General features: G+C 36.8%; 3 long non-coding RNA genes across 3 annotated transcripts in view; 2 read left to right on the top strand and 1 right to left on the bottom strand.

The window, feature by feature from the left end:
• The window catches only part of LOC145723109 (uncharacterized), a 33,563-nt gene extending 31,314 nt beyond the window's left edge, over positions 1-2,249 (top strand). The window contains exon 4 of the long non-coding RNA XR_014147948.1: positions 1,430-2,249. This is a non-coding gene — a long non-coding RNA (uncharacterized LOC145723109). The remainder of the gene's footprint in view (positions 1-1,429) is intronic.
• Positions 1-18,817, bottom strand: part of LOC145723112 (uncharacterized) — a 196,006-nt gene that overhangs the window by 89,803 nt on the left and 87,386 nt on the right. The gene's annotated exons all lie outside the window — the stretch shown is intronic.
• Positions 8,630-11,889, top strand: LOC145723108 (uncharacterized). The gene is made up of 2 exons (XR_014147947.1): positions 8,630-11,587; positions 11,629-11,889. It is a non-coding gene; the product is annotated as an uncharacterized LOC145723108 (long non-coding RNA).

Raw genomic sequence — 18,817 nt, 5'->3', positions numbered from 1 at the left:
AAATTAAACAATAAAATTGTAAGCTTACATCTTAGAATTCCTTATCCACTGTATTTTTTGTAGTAACTATGTTCTTTTAAAGTACTGTGTAATGTATTTATTCAGCATCTTTATTGTCTGTATCTCAACACTAAAACTAAGTTCCCTGAGGGCAAAGATTTTGTCTGCTTAGTTTGCTGCTGTTTCTCCAGCATCTAAATACTGCCTGGCAGTCATAGGTTGTCGTGAAAAAATTGCTAAACAAATGAGAGAGAAAATGAATGAGTTTTGTTTTCCAAATTTGTTATGCTTGACTGAATACCATTAAGTGATTTGAGACTTGACACATGTAGTTTTAAATTCTATTAATGATTACTGTTTCCCAAAAACATTCCTGAATGTATATTTTGAACATAAATTCAAGAATAACCTTCTCTTGAAATGCCTGGGTGGCTCAGTAGGTTAAGTGTCTGCCTTCGGCTCAGGTCATGATCCCGGGGTCCTGGGATGGAGTCCCCGTTTGGGGTCCTTGTTCAGTGGGAAGCTTGCTTCTCCCTCTGCCTCTGTCTACCACTCCCCCTGCTTGTGCTCTCTCTCTGACAAATAAATAAATAAAATCTCTAAAAAAAAAAAAAAAAAGAAGAACCTTCTCTTGTTTTTGCACATGAGGTATACTTTTTCTTCTGTTACTTCACAAATCTGCCTAGCCAATATCCTCCTATTTTTTTTTAAAAGATTTTATTTATTTATTTATTTGAGACAGAGAGAATGAGAGACAGAGAGCATGAGAGGGAGGAGGGTCAGAGGGAGAAGCAGACTCCCTGCCGAGCAGGGAGCCCGATGCGGGACTCGATCCCGGAACTCCAGGATCATGACCTGAGCCGAAGGCAGTCGCTTAACCAACTGAGCCACCCAGGCGCCCACTCATTCTCATTATTCTTGTCCAGAAAAACTGACAGGTTTATGTGATGGATTGTCCGTTGGACTTAATTCTTTATTCCATCCTGTGTCTATGCCTTTGCCGTGGTCTCTTCAAGGGCAGAGTGTGGTTCTTCACTGCTGGAATTTGAACTCGGTCATCTGACTTGTTTTGGTCAACAGCATAGGAGCAAAAGTGACAATTTGCCAGTTCTAAGTCTAGGCATTACAAGTCCTGTTTTTCCACTTGCATCCTTGCTCTTCTGCCATGGTTGTGATAAAAGCTTCCTCCCAGATTGCTCCTGCCCCCCGCAGCCTGGGTCCCGGAAAAAGTACACATAGGCCAGAGCTGCCTTGGTCAAGCCACAGAAACACGGTGAATAGCAAAGTCATACGGCCAAGCCCAATCTTGATCCTCTGAACCCCATTCTGCTCACATAGGTGTAAATAATAATAAATGATGACAGTTTGAAACCTCTGTGTTTGGGGGTAGTTTGGAGCGTAACAGGTGAACCAATATGCTTCATTTCAGATACACCTCCACAGAAGACCGACCAGTGACAGAGTCGCGTGATGACACTTACTCTCTGGCTGAATTATAGTATGGGTTTTGCCCCTACGCTGGCCACTCTGTGAACATGGCCCAGAGTGAGGCTGCAGGGAGTGAGTGGGCGTGGGGAGAGGTGAGGCTTGGTGCCAGTTTCTGCCTTCTGTGTTTGTGCCACCTTCCCCAGCCTACCAGCTGGTGCAGCTGCACCCTTTGGATGAATGATACAATATCCTGGGCATCAGCCTAAATGGTACCACACATGTGAAGAGCCCCAGCTGCTCTTTGTTGTGCTCCCTGCTGTTCTTGGCTCCGCTGCAATGCCTACAGGTGGCATAGATTCCTACACATGGAGTGTGTCTTTCCAAGAGTCTCAAATTTGATCAAGGCTGCCACTAACGATGAGGATTGTGCATTTGGAAAATAGGCCAGGTTCTTTTTTGAATCGTTTGATGTTTTATTTTTCTCAAAGTAATTGTGCAAGTAACTGAATCATATAAAATTATGATATAACATCATATAGTTTGTCCTTCCGGGAAAAAAACCTGAAACCTCACCCATATTTTTAATATATTTTTACATTTTTTTTAAAGGCAGGAACATTTATTCCTTTTTTTTTTTTTTTGCTTTATATACTGACATTCATACCAGTGCATATGTGGATAAATCCTATGTGTTAATCATTCAATAAATCGAATGTATAATTAGATTCTATTTCTAAGTAAAAAAGTGATTTATTCTGCATGTGTGTCCTGAGATCCTTGAAAATCATTATTAATTATGACATGCTTCTGGTGAATGTGATCCATCTCAAAAATTTCTGAGCTTGGTTTGAAACCTAAAAATGAGAAAGTAAGGATAAATGTGAGTCCAACAGAATAGTGTCCTATTTCTAGTCCATCCAAAACAATCAAAGTGCTTTTTTTATTGATGCTATGGAGATGGGAGAAGGAATAAAAAGAGAAAAAAAGGAATCACATATCTGGTCCAGCAGGGTTCATAATTTAATGGGATGGAATACAGCTACCCTTCAGAGCATTATCAGCGAGAATGTAGACAAATAAGTATATAGAGCAGTTGTTTTCAACGCTGCTTGCAAAATAAACACTTGGGGAGCTTTTTAAAAATATCAGTGCCCTGCCTCACTCAAAGCCTTTTTTTAAAGATCTTATTTATTCATTTGAGAGAAAGAGGAGAGCGTGCATGGGCAGGGGGAGGGGCAGAGGGACAAGCAGACTCCTTGCTGAGTGGAGAGCCTGGACGTGGGGCTCAGCTCCATCCCAGGACCCTGAGATCATGACCTGAGGCAAAGGCAGACACTTAAGAAACTGAGCCACCCAGGCGCCCCTCAAAACCTTCTCATTTAGTTGGTCCTGGGTGGGATCAAAGAATTAGTACTTTATGGAAGCTCCCCACGTGATTCTAGTGTGTGGGGTTAGCCTGGATAGTACATGGCATTTTGAATTGGTCTTAAGTCCAAGAGGATGCTAAAATGGATACACCACCTATTTTCAGACTTCTTTAGAGGATTTGAGCTTACAAGCAGGGTTTGAAAGGGAAGAAGCATGGATTGACATAAAAAGGTATTTTGGGGGGAAATCGGAGGGGGAGACGAACCATGAAAGACTATGGACTCTGAGAAACAAACTGAGGGTTCTAGAGGGGAGGGAGGTGGGGGGATGGGTTAGCCTGGTGATGGGTATTAAAAAGGGCATGAATGGAGCACTGGGTATTATACGTAAACAATGAATCATGAACACTACATCAAGAACTAATAATGCAATGTATAGTGATTAACGTAACAAGAAAAGATAAGAAAAAAAGGTGTTTTCCTTTTAAAATCAATTCCATGATTTGGATTTTCTCAAGTTTTACCATTTCAATCAGCAAAACTTAGATTCATTAATTTGTGAGCCAATGCTGTTTGTCTACTTATTTCTTTTATCAGTATTTTTACCAGATGTCAGTCTAGATTGCATTTTCATATCTGTCTTCTTTGTAAAACTATGACTTCACTCCGTGATGTGCTGGAACAGCGTATGGTGGCTTGCAAAAGTTGACTGTGCATGTTTCGTTCCAAGTCTTATGTTCAGGAACATTGGGTTGGTAGATTGAAATCAGCCACGATAAAAAGTGTTTACATCATGGACATTGGTGATTGCTAAAAAATCAGATGCTCTCAGATCACAGAGATGACTATTAAACATTTAGTAGCACACAATGATTTCAGCAGAAGAGAATTATGGCACACAAATTGATTTTTTAATTTTTCATATCCGATATCTTTGAATTAGAAGTCTCAATTTTTAAGTATCTATTGATCTGGGGAAAAGTAAACCAACCCAAGGATGCTTCTTCTGTATTTTTATTTCCTACTGAATCCCCCTCCACATTTTACCCCTTCCACCCACAGCAAAAATTTCCACATGTTCTATGCTGAGAATGGATTTACTGGTGTTCGCTTAAGAATCGTTCTATGAAAACCCATGCCACAGTGTTCAATTTTTCATTTCAGCTACACAGCAGCCCTTTTTTGTTTGATGAGTAAAGATAACCAAGAAACTAAATTAGCAGTCTTATGATTGACCCTATTTTTTGTTATTCAAGGAAACCCAAAATGAAGCAAAATAACCAAATTTTGCCAAGGAAAACATTTCCAACCATTTCAATTACTGTTTTAATTGGCTAGGTCTGGCTGCCAGATTATCCTCTAATCTCTACAAGAATGTTATTTGGGAAAAGTTGAAATATGCCCTGCGTGGAAGCCACATTCTTCTCTTCAGCACATTCTAGTTGGAATAACTCTCTCAGCATACTGGAATCATATTAGAGTAAAATTGGCAGTTCCTGGAAGAACATAATCCATAGATCATATAAAAGCCTAATTCACTATCAGCGCATTATTGAAAAGTCTGAAAAATGTTGCATGCCCGAGTCCAAGATAAAGAAAAGTGAGGATATTGAGATGTTTGTATAGCAAATACCTCTGGACCATGTGCAGATGTATGTGTGTGCATGTGTATGTGAGTGTGTGCAGGACTGTGTTTGTGTCTGTGTGTGTATTAAGGAATATAATAATAGAAGGAAGAAAATGGTTGCAATTATTTGAGTGGTTTCATGAAAGCATCTCGGGATGTGTGATGTGTTTTATGAAGACTTTATGGAGAAATTGTCCCAGATGCTTATCAGACTTGGTTTAGAGACAGGAAAAGGCTTTTCTTGTTTGTTTTAACTGAGTCTTGAAAAGATTGATTTTAAGACTAGATTATGACATTTTCAGACTGCCATTTCAGTGTGTTCTCATTCAAGTAGGATAAAGAGTTACTGTGCACATTATTCTTTAAAAGTTATTTGTCATCAGATTCCAGACTCCAGAAAATGCACACAAAAAATATGTGTGGCTATGATAACCAGTTGGGTTTTTACCCTGGACTAGTCTCTTCAATAAATTCAGGTTGTCAGGCCCTGTATTGAAATTATAAAATTTAAACTAACACGAAGTTCACCAGCATCTGTTTCATATGTTGGGGCAAGACCACCATGAAGGAGCATGCACAATTGTGCAGGTGTAGCCAGAAGTTTTGTTGTGGCTTCTCAGAGCAAATTCATCTCTGAGAATCTACTTTGTGATGTCATTAAGGGGTATGGAAAAGTTTCTTTGTACTTCACAGGATTAGATGACTGGAACTGGGGTCCCATGCATTGATACCTCCAATCAGCTTTTTTACAGGAGTCTGCCGCAGAGAAAGAAGTAGCTTGCAAAGTTCAGTCCCCATCATTTAATCCCACAGGAGCACTAATTCACTCAAAATTCATATATGTAATGAATCTTTAGATCTGAAGTGATCAAGGGAGAAGAGGGTACAGGGGGAGAGAGAGAGTGAGAGAGAAAGCACAAATTACGTTCAGGCCAAAAGAATTTCAGGAGTACCGAAACCCGTAAGTCTACAGGGACCATCACCCATTTTTTACGTTCCTGGTCGATGACCCATTTATATTGTACAAGTAACAGATCTTCTCAACTTCTCACTGACATTTGTGTTGCCCCAGACTTAAGAGAAACTGGCTGAGAAGCCAGATGTGGTACTCTTCACCTCAAGCGGAATCACTATTCCGATTTCCCTCAATCTTTGTTGTTTCTAACAAACTTGCATCTATATGACACCATCGTCAGACCGAGGGGGATTCTAATATATCTCCTGTGTCTCCTGACTTCTCCATCCCACAAGCAGATTTTTCAGGAGAGATTGAACAGAGTGTGGCAATGAGACCAGCACTTTCACCACAGTGCCTCTGGCAACCAAGTGAGAGAGACTGCTACTGGTGGGTCATGAACAACTGTGCAGATTCTGAATCACTGGAGTGCTTGACAAAAGAAAGTTTGTGGGTGATGTGAAAATCCACATATGCCCATGAGAGTGTATTGAGCACATACATCTTGTTGCTTGGTGTGTCATCGAAAAGAAGTTTGTGAGCCACTGTTTTGGAGTAAGAAACAGCACAGAAGAATTCATTTCAGCCTGAAATGGCTTATTTAGCCACTGGCCATCAGGCATGTAGACAGCATCAGGTCTTACTTTGACCTAGATGTGTAATGGGATGCACCAAGTTCCTTCAGTGAAGTGAAACTTTAATGCATCTTTAGGTAGAACTCTTAAGTGTCAAAAAAGATTTTCCCATAGTTAGTATAAATTTCTTGACAAGATAAAGAATTTATTCTTTTTGAGCCAAGAGGAAACCTCTGTTTGTTAGATACCCCCATACCATTTGATTGTTGAGGAAGGAGGAATGAGAGCAGTATGGACCTTTTCTTACCCTCCATGTATGTGCTAAATGAAGTAGGATGTGGTTAGTCATGTGGTTTGTAGCTAAATTAGATTGTCCATGGGAATCAGCTTCTTTGGCCTATAACAGAGACCTTGAACACTATTTTATAAATACTGAAAGAGAAGTCTTTCTCTGGATAAACATCATGGAGGAAGGATTTGGGGATGCTCATTAACATCTTACATTTATAGAGATCTTATATATTTCATACTTTGAAAAAAAAAAAACCTGTTTTATAACCTGACATGATAGCCAATGCAGGAAAACTAACAAAAGATTCACATGCAGTGAGAGTAGTGTTCTTACAGCAGGAAATAATTATGGTCAGCAATGTGGGAGAAGAGTCATCCCAAAGTTAGCTGACTAGAGTGGATTAAGTTCACATCTGGCTGATACAGACTATCCAAAACTGATTCTGGGAATGCAGGAAAACATTTGACAGTGCTGTGATTCTGTGCTATCTTTGTGAGCACCATCTGACAGTGCTTCATCAGTGGCATTCATTATGACATCATTTTATGGACAATTCATGGACCAAGAAGATCTGAGAGTCCCTGGGGTGAAGGGAAATGCCACAGACATCCATGGTCTTGGATGCTCAGTGAGTAAACAATGGTTTTTAAGCAGTTTCTAAGGCCTGAGAAATAGTTGGTCATCACCCAGGCCTACACCCTCCAGTATGAGTTTTCTTGGGGAGGAGTTGGAAACATCTGCCCCATACTGACCCCACATGTTTCTAACATTAGAGTGAATACAGTTAATATGGAGGAGCTTCTCTTGAACTGAACTCTTTAATGGAAAATGTTTGCGTGAGGAGTCCAAATGCTAAGACACCACTGCCTTGTTTCATTGGTGCCAATTAATTCCCTGTCATAATATTGACATGCATAAGGCATGAATGCAATCTTGCTCTGGAAAAAAAGAAATTCAGGCAATTCTTACATCTGCATGCATAAGCCTTCATGATTATAATATTTTAAGCATTATATGGAAAGATACACTTTCAGCTCAGTAGATGTAGGTATAGATATAGATAGATATACATATACATACACATAAATATTTATACTCAGATATAGATATACATAAAATCATCCTTCATGGACATTTAATCTACTTTTCCTATATTAGCTCTTATCGCTCTCAAGATCCTACATGGCATCGAAACTAGGTTTATTTCCTTCCATCACACCTTTATTCTGCATTTGCACTACTACCTCAGCCCAGTATCACTATTCTCTGTAATTCTCCTTTAAGACAACTGAAAAGATATGATTAAGTTTCTCTGAAAGATTTAACTGGACAACGACTTTGTCCTCTGCTAGCTTTCAGGACTATGTTTTTTTTGTTGTTTTTTTCTTTTTTAAAGATTTTATTTGACAGAGAGAGACAGCGAGAGAGGGAACACAAGCAGGGGGAGTGGGAGAGGGAGAAGCAGGCTTCCCACGGAGCAGGGAGCCCGATGCGGGGCTCGATCCGAGGACTCTGGGATCATGACCTGAGCCGAAGGCAGACGCTCAACGACTGAGCCACCCAGGCGCCCCAGGACTATGTTTTTATGTCTCTCGTTTTCCATTCCATTCCTTCTTGTGTCATCATCTTTTGCGTGCATGCTCGAAGATACTGGGTGTGCACTTCAATAAATGTTACATTTTGGAAATGACCTGTTGGCTTTTATATTAGGCAATTTTGTTTGTGAAAGATCTGATCTGCATTTTTCACTGAGTTAACTCGACTTCTCTTTTTGTGACTGAACCCAGCCAATCAAAACATTATGTGCATATTTGTAGTCATGTAACAAAAGGGCCATATACAGAAATGGTTGCATTTGCAAACTGATCCCCAGTGCCATAAATCATATTTTTGGCAATAAAATCCCTCGACCTCCAAGTTAAAAAGATCTGTGTCTCCTGTAGAGAGGGCTTACAAGGAAAATGTTTTTGGCCTATTGGAATTATTCTAACTAAATTCATTTTACTTTTCGAGTTCATGATGTCAAGTTAGATATTTGCTGAACATAAAAAAAATGAATGGTGTTCTCTTGACTTATAGACATACCCTTAATTCTAAATGGACCACGTAAAGATCAAACATGTTGAACTTAGCAAACATAAGTGGAATGTGGCTTCTTTTGGCAGCTACTAATTTGTATGTCTGCTTGTTCATAAGATGTATATTACTCCCTTATGATCCTGTGCCACATGAATAATGTGAACATTACTGACTTCTAATAAAAAGTACCATCACATTCTTTCAAGTATTTTCTCACTGTGTATGTTTATGAAAATATGAATAAACCTTCAGTGATAGTAAGAAAATAATGCCTTTTTTACTTTTTTTAAAGATTTTATTTATTCATTTGAGAGAGAGAGAGCAAGAGAGCACAAGCAGGGAGAGCAGCAGAGGGAGAGGGAGAAGCAGGTTCCCCGCTGTGCGGGGAGCCTGACGCCGGGCTTGATACCAGGACCCTGAGATCACGATGTGAGCCGAAGGCAGACACCTAACCATCTGAGCCACCCAGGTGCCCCAATAATGCCTATTTTAAAGAAGGGAACCAAGAAATGAAAGTTTTAGTAAGGCACTCATTCTCCTATTGAACCTACAATTTCCATTACAAATTATTGTCTGATTTAGTGTCTGCTTTCAGAAAAAAAAAGACACATTGTACCAAATTAAAGTTACTTTAAATGACAGCTATAGAGACTCTAGTGTTTCATGTAACAAGAATTCAATGCAATATTTAATTTTAAATGAAAATGAGACTAAAATCAGTTAATACTTACACTGCCAGTCAAAGCTATTCTATGCTATTATAAAACACCAGACTTATTTTAATATGTATGTATCCCAAAGAGTAAACATACTTCAGTGACTGACAATGTAGCATCTTATAAAGAACATGGGCTTTCGCATCAGACAGACGCAGATTCATATTATATTTCTGCCACTTAATAGCTGTGTACCATTGGTACACACTTAAACCAAAACCAAGATTCTTCCTCTGTGAAAAGGGAATAATTACACTTTTTTAAAAAGCTGTAGTAACGTGTTCATTGAAGCACTATTTATAAAAGCAAAACTGGAAAACAATCTCAATGTTCAATTCCAGTTGTATTCATCAGATGTTGACACAGTAATGCATGCAAAAAAGCATCTCCAAACTCTGTTATCTGCAATAGCAAGCATTTATTCTAATGCTTATGTGTCTGCAGATCAACTACGATTGGCTGATTTAGATTGGCTTGACTGGGATGCTCTGTGGTGACGGTACTTGGCTCTAAGGTCCAGTTTGGGCTCAGATTTGTTCCAGATGTGCTTATTTTGGGGGGTCCCAAACTATCTACACAGTGAGTCATCAAAGCATCAGAGCCAAACCAATTTGGGCAAGCACAATTATCATTTCTGCATAAAATTCATTAACTTCCATTGGCCAAAAGAAGTTCCATGGCCAAGCTTGAAATCAACAGTGTTAGAAAATCATCTGCTGTAGGAAGGGAGGGAAGCAAATATTTGCTATTTAATAATCCACAGTAGCTAAGTAGTGTTTTAATGATTAAGCAAGATTCATATGATAAAGGCTATCTATCATTAAAAAATAATAATGTAATAGGAAAAAAATGATTGACATAGTAATATGCCTATGATCTATTTTCAAGGGAAAAGTACACTATAAAAAGACATCTGTGTAGAAAATTATAGGAGGGTTTTGGAGTAAAATATTAACTGACAGTGGTTATCTTTGAGGAATGAGATATTGGATGATTTTGATTTCTTCCCCTTTACATGTTTTTCAGTGTTTTCCAAGTCAGCTAGATTGATTAGATTTTTTTTTTGTCATTTTAGAGTTAATTAATAAAACTTGTTTTTCGAACTTTGGAAAAATGTAGCTTCTTATTTGGGGCAAGAGCATCACCACATTACTATGGCTCAAGCAAGAAAAAAAATATGAAAGAATGTTGTAAATTACAAAGCAGAACAAAATGTAAGAGATTATTTTTATAATTTGGATTATGTCTCAAATTCCAGTATTCAGTATTCAAGTAGTTTTTCCTTGGAATACAAAAAAAAAGTTTTCATTTCATCCTTATTCCCAAAAGATAGTTTTATTGAGTATAAAATTCTAAGCTGAAGCTTCTTCATTTCTTTCTGAATTTACTTTCAGAGCTCCGAAGATATTCTAACTGCCAGTGTTATTATTGAGAGTTCTGCTTTGGTTTAATTTTTATTTGTTTGAAGTTATTTTATCTTGTTTCTCTTTTAAGATCTTTTTATCTTTGATGTTATAACAGTATACCTGGATGTGCTTTTTATATTTGGACTTCCTGAAGCTAAAAGTTGATATCCTTCAGTAATACTAGAAAATTCTAAATCATTAACACTTTGAATGTTTCCTTGTTTACAGTCTTTCTCCCTTACTCTGTCTCTCTGTCTCTCTTTCTCCATCTGAAACATCGGTTATCTTATTTATCTTCTGGTTTGTTTAACTATATTTCATATTTTTAATTTCTTTGTCTCTGTACTATATTCTGTTTAAAGTCTTTATTTTCAGATTCATGATTTGAAACACGTGACTGATATTCACTTCATAGTCTATACGTGTCTTTTCAAAACCTACAATATTTTGAGTCTGATTATTTTGGTGATTCTCATTCACAGTTGTTTGTATGCCTTCAATCTACTTCTGAGAATGTTCTTTCTCAGTTCATTTACTTAGATGTCACCATTTGGAGGCTTTGGGTTTTGGATTTTTTTTTTTTTTTTTTGCTCTTATATCTCCCCTTGCATAGACTCCAGGCTTTGTCTCTACTTTGCCCATGCAGCTGTGGGCCACCAGGTATGGCAGATGCCCTCAGGACAAACAGTGATTTGGGAACTTGCCTGCTTCTTTGCATTTATACCTTCTTACTATGTGCCCATTAAGATTTCCTTGTCATAGAGTAGTGAGGCAATTTTATTAAAAAAAAATGGCGGGTAAGCATTAAAGCTAGTTAAGTATCATTAAAGATTAAATTGTTATATGTAGGGTTATAAAACTAAATGCAAAGATAAATTCTTGAATTGGGTCTAAAATTTCAGTTTGTCTTGTTTTAAACCGAAAAGGTGTGCTAAATGTTCAATGTAGACAATAAGTAAGTACTGTTTTTAGTATGTAATGTGGATAAAGATATGCATGCTCTTCAGCTAAACAAATAAAAGGGCTTTGTTACTGTGGTGGACAGGACACCTAGAGAAAAGGCATTCCAAGTGTTAATCTCATAAAATGGGAAATTGGTACAGTATTGTGTCCTTTATTTTTAATTGTAGAGAGTGGGGAAAGTAACAAGTTTGTTTATAATGTTAATGCTGACAGTGTAAAGAAAATTTCCAAATCCCTGACTGGGGAGGTGGTAGATGAAAACCTTGTTTTATGTACATCTTGCCTAGGGAAAATCAGTAGTAACCACTTCATGTAGTAGTTCATTCTAAGTAAATTTGACATTGAGATAAGTGTTACAGATAAAATTGGAGAGGAAATGGTGAAAAAACAAAAATAGCAAGGAAACATTAAAATTAGCATAAAATAGATTAACAGATCACACTCATAAACAGGCTAAATATCCCTGTTAAAAAGATTCAAATTGGGTCAAAAATCAGTCTCTGAACCTGGAGGTTCACATTTGTATAAAACAAAGGATAAAAGAGTTTAAAGATAATGAAAACTGTTAAGGCATAGAAATTGAAATAGGGAGCAACATTTTTATGAGAATTCTTTTTTTCCCCCATGGTACCTCCACACCCATTTTTTTTAATCAGAATTTAAGCTATAACAAAGTATGAAACAGTGTAGGATGTAGCATTTAAGAAGCTTCATGTGGTAAATAACATGGCATTCATCTGTAAAATGTTCAATATCTTGATGTGAGTGGTAGTTTTACTACTGTATATATAGTTTTTAAGTGCATTCTAAAATAAAGTAATTCTTAATTCAAAAAAAAAGATTTCCTTGTCTTTTTCATCAGTTCAGACAAGTAAAACAAAAATATATCATTTTATAAAAAGTTATTCAGTATTTGTAGGTATTATTTTCTGGAAGAATTTTTCTGGACAACTACCCTACCATATTTTCAAAAATAAAAGTGCCCAATCATCTTTTAAATTACCTGTTTACCTGTAGACAAATGAAAGCCCTTTATGGATATGTTATGTTATGCATGTAGAAATCCCTAAAACTTAATCCCATGCCTGACACATATAAGGCAATGAAGGAATAAGGAAGAAATGAATGGAATTAATCATATAATCTTATGGCATAAGACCTTTGAAAAATAACTACAAAATCAAGAAATGTAAGACATTAGTGTTTCCCCAAAAAATTTGGATGTCATACAAAGTTTCTCATTTTACTGTAAAGATGCCTGAAAGAGATTTCATAGCCTGGTGAAAATCTTATTATCTGAGAAAATTAAAAAGTCAAAATATTTCTAAAAATCTATAACTTATGCATAACTAGATACTTTTAAAAATGTGTGGCAACTGGCAAAGAAACTACAACTTGCTATCAAGCCACTATTCTTTAATTGCCTAGTTTTAACTTGTTTGCACCCAAGAAAAAGGCAACCTGATGGGTGTCTTTAATCCCTAACTTCATTCTGTAGAAATTTTCTGCCCTCTACATAAATGAGCCTAAATGATAGAGGTAAAGAAAAGACAACTTGTGGTAAAAATACCTATATTTTAGGAAAAGATTTGGGGTCTGGGTCCTAGAGGAAGATTTGAAGCATAGTAGTTTATTTTTTATTTTAATCAGCTATGTATGGTCTGATCATAAGAAACTGAATTCCATGGATTGTATTTTTTTATTTTTAGGTTTTGTTTTGTTTTTGTATATTCGCAATATTTGTAAAGCCAAGCATTTAAACATGGAAACAGACATGAAATTTTTATATACTTTTACTGGGCTGTTAATAAGCTTAAAAAAAAAAAAAACTACATTGATGAAAATTCCTGGGAAAAGGGCAAACCTGTGTTAGTGTGTGTGTGTGTGTGTGTGTGTGTTGTGTCTACCTGTGTGTTTACACTTGTTTGTGGTTCACATATTTGGTGGTTGAATTATCCAAAGTTTGTTCCCTCCCTTCTGATGAAGACTTGCATTCCAACATCATTGCAGTGTGCAGTTCTTCTGTGTGGTTTGCTTTTTCTTGCATCTGAAAATAATTTGGGAGAAACAGAAACATAAAATTTGATTTGACCTGAAAAATTTTTTCTTCATTTCTTTTTAAAATGTGACCAGTCCAGCCATTTCTATATAAGGATAAAGAGTCGAAGACTGGCTAATCCAGGAAAAATGTGAACCTGAAGACTTCTTCACATCCGATATTTGGAGAAACCAATCCCAAAATATCCAAGACTTGTTCCTTGGCTCTGAGAATTACAACATCATGGGGATAGCTCTTTTCCCATTATTGGCAGAGCTTTTGCTTGTTCACACTTTGCCATTGAGATTTTCTTCTTAAGATTCTTTTTGAAAAAGATTGAGTTTAACTAGAATGAACACTGCACTCCTAAAGTCACAAGAAATGTAAGGCAAAATGATTTTATTTTCAGGCATCAGTGCAAAGTATTTAAATCTGGAGGACTTCACTCCAAAGTCAGACCAAAAATAGAAATCATTTTCTAAACTATGGAACATCCAATTCAATGAAACACCACCCAGGCATATTTACAAAAGTTTTGAAACTATGGTATGTGTTTATTATAAAATTAAATGGAAAAATAAGCTCTAAAATTATATGATGCTACATTAGTACAACTATGACTTCTTTTAAAGCTAGGATAAAAATAAAAATAAATCAGATAAAAATACACCATCAAACTGTTAATAGTCTTTATCTTTTATTTAGAGAGTATGAGATTTTTAAAAAACTGTCACTTTTCTAAACTTAATGTGTGTGGGTATTTTTATGATTTTTATTTCTATATTATTGAGATATATATATATTTCTATATTATTGAGATATATATATATATATATATATATCTGGAAGGGGCAGTGTGTTAAGGCAGAACATATTTCCAGGAACCTGAGTTCTGTTTCTGTTCTTTACCATCTAGTCATGAGGGGTTTATACTGGAATATTTATGGTCTAAATACTATTATCCTGAGACTGTATTTCATTCATACCTTATTCTGGTGATCCATAAAAAAAATGTATTTTCTATTCTGCTTACATTATATAAGGAACCAGATAGCTGTTTAGAAATGTATTCGTACTGACAGATGTCACAAATCACATTTTTCACTTTGAAGTGACATTTCAGATGCAAACATTTGCCTTAATGACCAAAAATGGCTGGATCTGGCAAGGTTTAAGTTGATTGCTGCTTAATATAGAGAGCACCAATATGTGGTACTGACAGAACAATGAAAGCAAATGTGGGTTAGGAACCATCGCTTTTATGGGTTTCTGTGTGTTAGGTTGTCTCATGCAAATGCCCATTTCTTTTACTCTCAGATATTGCTTTAAATCCTCAGGCTCTAGTAAGTATTAATCATAGTAAATACCTCATGTGAAATTATTTACCAAATAACTGAGTATATTTTCTCTCAACCCAACTTTTTACATCATCGTACTCAGTCAACTTAGTTCTAAAATAAAGTTCTAAAATAAAGGTGAAGCCATCTTCCCACTTTCTGGTGTCACATGCAGAGCAGTAAGATGCACTCCTTTCTCCATGAAAGGAGTAAAACCATGAAATTTTTCAGAATGTTTAACTCTAATGTATACCCTACTTCTGATTGTCAACCGACATAACCCAGTTTTCAATAAATGAACTGTAGAATGTGCCTTCAATCCATTAAAAGTTATATATTTTTCTTTTTTTTTTTTTAAGATTCTATTTATTTATTTGACAGAGAGAGATACAGCGAGAGAGGGAACACAAGCAGGGGGAGTGGCAGAGGGAGAAGCAGGCTCCCCGCCGAGCAAGGAGCCCGATGTGGGGCTCGATCCCAGGACCCCGGGATCATGACCTGAGCCGAAAGCAGACGCTTAACGACTGAGCCACCCAGGCACCCCTATATTTTTCTATTCTTTACTGTATTTCAGCAGAAATACTTTTCCCTGTAATCAAAGGCTGATGCCTTCCAGTACCTTCAAGTAATACCTCCTGTGGATATGATTTCTTAGAAGTTTTTTGAAAAATGTTATAAAATAGCCTACAGAAGACCACAAATATTCCCCTGCATCATAGTGCAAATTATGTGCAAGTCTTACGAACAGCCTACCTATTTACATTATCCAGTAGAGAGCTCTGACCGTGGTTTGTCTGGGAAATTGTAGCCTGTGGCATTTAAGGCAGACCAGTTGCCTTAACTGTTTTAAGAGCACATTTGTCTTGACCAGTCTGGTTGAATTTTTTCAAGGAGAAAGTCATTTTTCAAGCAGTAAACATTCTTATGGATATGAAATCCATATGGAAATCTGGGCATTTTCAAGTGAATACTGGTGGATATTCTACAAAACTATGGTCATCACTCAATCGAGACGTTCAGATGGGTTGTATTCAAGATGATTATAGACTCTATATTTTAGTTGAACGAGGCTAATGAACAAAATTTTAGGTATAGAGACAAACATTGTTTCTTTATTGGGTCTTATTCTTTATTATACATACTGATTGACCTGGCTTGGGTAATAGGCTTACCACATCCCTTAGGAAGCATAGATCTCCATAGTAAAACTGGGGAACTATTAGCAGACAGATGGGAATGAAGTTTGAGAAGGCAAGAAAAAAAAAATCCAGTGCTTTTTATTTATTTTCCTTGTTTCTTAAGTTAGAGCCAATGAAGTATATGCATGAAAAATAATAGTTTTCCCTACAAGTGCTAATTATTTGAAATATTTGAACCTTCTTTTTCTTTTCCCTTCTTCCCTCTCTTGTTTCCCTCCCTCCCTCCTCCCTTCCTTCTTTCCTTCCTTTTGCCTTTCTGTCATTCCACACTTCCCCCCTCCTTCCTTACTCTTCCCTTTCTTCCCTTCCTCCCTTCCTTCTATCATGGCCACATTTTCATTCCAAAGCACAATACTAAATGTATAGGCCTAGTTCAAGTTGATAATTGACACTCAGAATCAGATCACACAACAATTAATTTATCGTGGCTTTTTCAGTTTTGTGGCTTGCTACAAAGTCATTTAGGTATGTGTGAAGAACTAAGCTATTCTTTTCTTAAAATAGTAACTGCTCTTTCAAAATTTAAAAGGATAGAATTTTTTTAATTTCAAGTATTCCTCCAGATATATTTCTTAAAACCCTATGTTGTGCTGAAAGAAAATAATTATAGAGTTAGAAAAAAGTATTCTTAAAAGAAAAAAAAAATTGTGGAAATGGGACTAGGACTATTGGTTTGTTCCTTATTGTACTCAGAGCTGGTTTTTGATATTGAATAAAGAAATATTTTCTTATATTAATATTGGTCTAAATTTATATAATGACATTAGAGATGCATATTTTAAAGTAGTATCCCCCCAAAACACTAGAAATTTTGTGTTTCCCCAGTGAACAAACTGGAGAACTTTTGTGACATGGCACAAAACCTTTCCCAAAGGCTGCTGTTGTGGTTGGTGTTAGAAGTTGCATTTTCCCCCACCTACTATTTGTTCTATTGTAAGTTTCATGAACTAAATCTTTTCTGTTTTTCTTTTATTTCCTCCTGCAAATAATTTCCTGAAAGGCCAGCTAATAATGTGCATCTTTTACATATTGGCTGAATTTGCCATATTATCATTAGATCAGAAGATGATATATATGCATAGTTTGGGGCTTGTCTATGATTATGCTTCACTGATCCAGTAGAATCTTTCCAAAGACAACAGGCTAAACTTGATTGCAATTAAGATGATTCACATTTTTTACATCCAAGCATATGTAGAGAGGGATCATTTTATACTGAAATAATACAGTCAATGGAGCTGATTTCAGACTATCTCTTTGAAATGCAAATGCTTATGGAGAGAGGTAGGAGTTCAATTAAAATTGTCAGTGAAAGGAGAAGATGGAATAGACATACTTTTTCTTATTCCTTCCACTATGGACAACTAAAAATCCTGGTCATTATATACAAAACAAACATGGGAAGACTGAAAGATGAGAGAAGAAGGCAGACTGAGAAGAGGGACCCAAGAAATGACACAGTGGTGAATTCCCTGTATTTTATTTTTGCCTCATATGTCCCAGACTTGAAACTAAAGAAACTGGTAACTCAGAAACACAAGTAGATATGGACCAAAAAAGCCCCAACAAAAGCCTGCTCTCCTTAGCTAAAGGACCAGGAATAGGATGGTCTAGCAAGAAAGAAAAGTTTTAGACAATAACTGCTCTACTTTAGCTAAATACCATAGGAAAGAAAAATCTGGCCCCACCCTCATCCATGCCAGTGAATGCTGACAGGAGATTCTAGACTTCCACCATCATCAGGCTATGAGGAATGCCCCCCAACATTGGGGTAAGGTCAGAGAAAGACTAGTGAAGCATCAGGATTTTCACCACCATCCAGCAGTAATGAAGCCATCTTCCCACTCTCTGGTGTCACATGCAGAGCAGTAGGATGCACTCCTTTCTCTACCAGCAGGGTGGTATCTGAGGATGCTTACTGGGGGGTCTGAATTCTCACCCACATCTAGCAGTAATAAGGAGCCCCTTCTCTTTTCAGGAGTCAACGGAGGCTGAAAGGGAAACTAGAAACACATCAAGCAGTAATGAGGTAATGCCCGCACTTAACCTGCCACAGTGGTGTCAGGGGAAGCTAAAACTAAAGCAAATAAAATTACCAGATACATGGAGAGACATTACAAAATGTTAAAGTGTCAATTCACCAAAAAGAGCTAGCAACCTTAAATGTATATGCACCAAAGAACAGAGCAGTAAAATATGGGAAACAAAAACTGATAGAACTGGAAAGAGAAATAAACAAGTCCACAGTTATAGTTGAGGATTTCAACATCCTTCTCTCAATAATTGATAGAACAGCCGGACAGAAAATCAGCACAGATATAGAAGAACTCAACACTACCATCAACCCACAGGCTTGAAATGACATTTATAGGAAACTCCCCAACACCAGCAGAATACACATTCTTCTCAAAGATCCATAAAACTTTGCTGAAATAAATGATATCCTGGGCAGTAACACAAACTAGAACACATTTAAAATAATTGAAGTTATATAAAAGTGTGGTCTTGGACCACATTGGAATCAAACTACATACCAATAGCAAAAAGATAACAAGAAAACCTCTAACCATTTGGAAACTAAACAACACATTTGTAACCATGGGTCAAAGACAAAGTCTCAAGGAAAATTAAAAACATATATATCTGGTAAGCGCTGTGAATTATGCAAGACTGTTGAATCTCAGATCTGTACCTCTGAAACAAATAATGCAATATATGTTAAGAAAAAAAAAAAGAAGAAGAAGGTAGCGGGAGGGGAAGAATGAAGCGGGGGAAATAGGAGGGGTAGACGAACCATGAGAGACGATGGACTCTGAAAAACAAACTGAGGGTTCT

The sequence above is a fragment of the Leptonychotes weddellii genome, chromosome 8 (assembly GCF_054177405.1).
Source record: "Leptonychotes weddellii isolate Sample4059 chromosome 8, ASM5417740v2, whole genome shotgun sequence".
Lineage (NCBI taxonomy): Eukaryota > Metazoa > Chordata > Mammalia > Carnivora > Phocidae > Leptonychotes > Leptonychotes weddellii.
Note: the sequence above shows the minus strand (reverse complement) of the source record. Positions and strands in the feature narration are given on the sequence as shown.